Source organism: Octodon degus, unplaced genomic scaffold, assembly GCF_000260255.1.
Source record: "Octodon degus isolate 3935 unplaced genomic scaffold, OctDeg1.0 scaffold00108, whole genome shotgun sequence".
NCBI lineage: Eukaryota > Metazoa > Chordata > Mammalia > Rodentia > Octodontidae > Octodon > Octodon degus.
The window spans coordinates 656,775-661,497 of record NW_004524684.1 but is presented as its reverse complement, the minus strand read 5'-3'; the positions used below and the strand labels follow the sequence as shown (position 1 = coordinate 661,497).

Genomic DNA, 4,723 nt, shown 5'->3' with positions numbered 1-4,723 from the left:
GTCTGGCTTAGGTCTGGCTGCTGTGCTCAGCTCCTTCCTGCTGCGGACCAGGGCTAGGACTGGGTCTGGGGGTTCCCGGAAGTCGGCAGAAATTCCGGACTTGGGCTAGGACTGGGTCTGGGGGCTCCCGGAACTCGGCCCAGTAGTGCTTTCTTGATATCACTGATGTCCCCTCCATGGGTTAGGATCATACAGTTTAAATCTGTCGGGTAGCCTTTGGGGCCCACAACAGTCTGTCCACTCACTGAGTCAGACACGTGACTCAACCTCATGTCCATCAGAGTGATCCTGGTTTGCCCAGTCTTCCTCATGTCCAGCTGTGCCAGGGGTCATCAGACCTGGTGTTATTTCACCTGGTTATGGCTGAGCCCACCTGGATAGGGCGTGTTCAGACCAAATTAAGTTTGCCAGGGATCCACAGAAGTATGGTTCTCTCCTGTCTGTAAATGTTTGGTGAAAAAGCTATCAGGAACAAGAGCCAGCTTCTCATAGCAGGGATTCTGCTGATGTTTGTTTCTGGCGTCGCTGACCTCTGGGATGCTTAGCTACTCTTCTTCTGGGACCTCTGCCAACTTCCTTTTGAGATTTGAAAACTGCTGCTGGATTTTGGGGCATTCCATTTGGTATTTCTCAACCTCTTCTTTCTCTCTTTCATCCATCCTTTTATCCAGAGCTGCATAAAAAGCATCTGCTTCATCATTTCTTCATAAGGTCCACTTGAGAAGAGGCTCCCAGCATAACCGTCAAACTCATCATAGTTAGCGTCATTCAGATCCTTGCCATCAGCAGCAGCAGCAGCAGCCTGGTTTTTCTTCATCTGGCCTTCCATGGTTCTCTTCCCTGGTGGTGCATGGCGGTCATTCACAGGATCATTTGCGCCCCAGGCAGGCCCAATGTCTGAGTGAGTGGTGAAGCCAGTGGCACTGTGGCCCAGCCCTGGCACATAGCCAAGTGGCATGGGCATGCCCAGGAACGACTTCTTCTTGTTGTTCATAGTGACGGTGATGACCGAGATAGAAGAGGGATGCGAAGCAGCCGCATAGCATGGCGAGTTGGCATCTTTCCTGACGTACCGCAGGAAGTGTCCTGCATTCTTTTTAAAGGTCATGGAATAGGAACTTGGTATAACTTATTGGAAAACAGACTGAGTTCCCTGAGATGAGAAGCCCAAAGGCCGTTCATCTCAGCACAGTGCCTGTCTCGCAGGGCTCACAGTCTATGCCATCCCCATGTCTGTGGTGTCCGAAAGTTTTCTACCACTCTTTTTAGTATTATCATTATTTGTGACAAAATTACTTAACATAAGATCTGCCCTCGTGGTGAAGATTTAAGCGTACAGTACAGTACTTTGCTTTATTATTATTATTTTTTTTTAAAATTTATTTATTTGTGTGTGTGTGTGTGTGTGTGTGTGTGTGTGGCCAGCTCAGCCCACCAGGGGGCGGGGCTGGCTGGCATGTGGTGCTGGGGGATTGAACCGTGGTCCCTGTGCTTTGATTTAGCTTAGCTTGTTCTAAGTAGGTGCTTTAGACCACTGAGCCATCTCACCAGCCCAGTACTTTGCTTTTTAAAGACACAGTTTTGCTACGTAGTTCAAGCTGGCCTTGAATTCGCTATGCAGCCCAGGCTGGCCACGGACTCCTAGTGGTCCTCCTCCCTCAGCATCCTGAGGACTGGCGTTATAGGCATGCGCCACTACAATACAGCCCTGTGGGTACCGCAGTTGCTACATCTTCAGGATTTGTTTTTCTTGAATAACTGAAGCTTTGTTTCCTTTGGCTAATGCTACCCTGTCACCCCTCATCCTCAATCACTGTTCCCCACTTTATGCGTGTTTTCTTATTTTCATGTACTGTTTCCAGTGACAAGGTTCTGGAAGGAGAACTTGGCAAATTTGTGCAAAATATCCCCTAAATCTTTCTATGCTTCAGCAATCTAGAGTGGACTGCACCCTGAAATTAAGAACCCTTCCTGTCAGTACGGGACGTTCTTCTTTGTTAAATTTAGGAACTGAATATTTTTCTGGGTGGCCTGCAGGTGTTGGAAGAGAATAAGACCATCTTTTCAAAGTAATCAACTTACATAACAAATGTTCAAATTAACCTTTTAACGTCAGGTGTGGCAGCCCTTGCCAAGCTTACTGCATCTGTCCCCTGTCTTCCTTATGGACATTGGCATAAACAGTTAACAAAATAAATGTTACCATGAAAATATTCTGGGCCAGCGAGATAGCTCAGCAGACTATATATGCGCCTGCTTAGGCAAGTGAAGGGACAGGACGGGGGTTAGATCCCCAGCACCACATTCTGTGCCAGCCAGGTCCCCAGGCACAGAGCTGGTGACTGAGTCCGGGCATGGTGGCACACGCCTGTAATCCCAGCACCAGGAAGGCTGAAAATATGAGGATCGTTACAAGCCCTATCTGCCTACTGAGACCCTGTACCAAATGCTTAAAATTAAAAAAAGAAAAAAAGAATGAAAACGTTCAATACTGACCAGATAGGGTATCGCTATGTAGTCCAGGCTGGCCCTGAACTCACTACGTAGCCTAGACTTGATTTGCTGCAGTCCTCCTGCCTCAGCCTCCCAAATGTTGTCTTGTGCCAGCAGCCCAGTGTGTGTGTGTGTGTGTGTGTGTGTGTGTGTGTGTGTGTGAATTTAAATAAATACATAATAAATAAATATATAGCATATAACAAAAGCCTCATGAATTGTAAGCCACAAAAATTTCTCACCTGTAGCCTTGCCATTCTATTTCTTTTCTCTTTTTTTTGTACCAGGGATCAAACTCAAGACCTTGCACTTGCCAGGGAGGAGCTTAAGCCACTGAGCTATCTCCCCAGCTCCTACCAGCCTATTTCTAAAAGCAAACTGAAAGCTGATCTCTCTTAGCATAACCAGAAAAATGATGTTTTCCTTATTAACAGTCATTGACTAATCTCAGGAAGAACAAAGGCCCTGAAGTCTGCCAGCTGCTCTTAGATGCACATGGCCACCTCTGGAGGGTTTTGTTTTTTCCTGAGCCAACAAGTCTTTATTAAAGGGCTGCAGTTCCTGGGAGGAGGCCATGATGCTGGACACACGGTCGAAGTCGATCTTCTCCACGATGTTCTTGGGCTTGCTGCTCTCCTCCTGGCTGTGGATGAAAATCTGCCTGACTCATCTGCACTCCCGCCGTACTTGCTCACCCACACCTTCAGCTGGCTCTCTGATAGGTCCCTGAGCATCTCAGCCAGCAGCCAGTGGCCTATGTGCTGGTATGTGATGCCCACGACATGCGGATAAATTTTCAGAGTCTTCAAAGCCAGTTATACCTTCTGGGAGGTCCATGTTTTCATCCAGGGCTTGCCAGAAGGCCTGGAAGTGACAGGTTTCCAGCAGGTCCCCAAGGTACAGAATATGACAAATAGGTCACTCTTCTTAATGTGCCTGGTTGATCATGCACTTGCAGAGGGTGAAGTCGGTGTGGGGCAGGTTGGTGAGGGCCTTTAGCAGGATCTGGGCAGTGACTGTGGTCTGAAAGAAGGCTGGGTTGAACTGGTACAACTTCAGGACAGCCAGACTGGCTTCCAGATCACAGGCGTTCTCTTTGGCCTGTGTCTCCACATCGCGGTCCAGGGTGGCCAGGTTCTGCAGATCATACCTGTCAATACTCTTGAGCAACTTGCCCACATTGGCTCTCATCTGCTCAAACATCGCCATGATGACTACCTCCTTCCAACACCAGGAATAGGATCCCCTGGAGGTTTCTGAGTGTTGAGCTCACAGCCAGCAGCTGTGAACTGACTGATTTGTGTGGACTTGGGGTGGGGTGTGTGGGGATGCTGGGGTTCAGTGCCTGCCCAACCTTTGCCTTTGCTCTATGCATCCACTGCCCCAAAGGACTCCTAGGTGACCTCTCAGAGAGGTGGCTCCATAAACTGAGCCTTGACTCAGAGCCATGCTGGGAGATAGCACATGTATCTACCCTCTGGGTGGCTTTCAGCAAGCTCCACAAGTTTCCCTGCCTCAGTTTCCTTGTCTGTAAGTGGCAGTGGGAATGCAGGCTGTGGAAGCACACGGTTCCAGTTCTGGTTCTGCTGTTCTGCTAGGATAGCTGCCAAATTCCTGACCTTGCTAAGCAGCGGGACAGGAGGGCCTTGCTCTGCCCACGGTGCCAGGACCATCACTTCCCAAAGTGCCACAGAGAGTGAGAAATCAATCCTGTTCCCCTTGATTCCTGAGCTTTGACATGGAGACAAGAAGAAGGTCTGTAAGGAATAGGTTAGAAAATACCTCCAGAATCTGACATGCAAGACTCAAAAATGCAGAATGTATTATGACCGTGTGGACAAAGTCCTAATTTCAGGGTTTTGTTTGTGAAAGAAGATAGTGATTTTTTTGTTTTTTATTTAATTACTGCTTTGAACCACTAATATAGTCATAGGACAAAACAAAAAAACCCTTGTATTAAAAGAATTAAAGTGAAATCTCACTTCACGTCATGGCCGGAGCGCTAACAGAAGGCAGCACCTGTGTGTGTGCTGAGAGGTGTTTTGTACGTTCACAGCACATGTGGACACATGTTCTTCCCCAGGGACTGCCTTTTACTTTGTAGATCTCGGTGACTGTTCCCTGTGAGCGCTAGGAAGTGTCCTTATTCTGCTATGTTTCATTATTTTGTTGTTGTGTTGTTTTCTTTCTTTCTTTCTTTCTTTCTTTCTTTCTTTCTTTCTTTCTTTCT

At 47.7% G+C, this 4,723-nt stretch overlaps 2 pseudogenes across 1 annotated transcript in view; both read right to left on the bottom strand.

Moving 5' to 3' along the window:
- Positions 1 to 1,000, bottom strand: part of LOC101563959 — a 4,032-nt pseudogene extending 3,032 nt beyond the window's left edge. The window contains exon 1 of the transcript XR_192706.2: positions 135 to 1,000. The product of XR_192706.2 is annotated as a pre-mRNA-processing factor 6-like (transcript). The remainder of the gene's footprint in view (positions 1 to 134) is intronic.
- A 1,940-nt stretch (positions 1,001 to 2,940) lies between these two features.
- Positions 2,941 to 3,702, bottom strand: LOC101574821 (annotated as a pseudogene).
- Between the last annotated feature and the right edge of the window lie 1,021 nt (positions 3,703 to 4,723).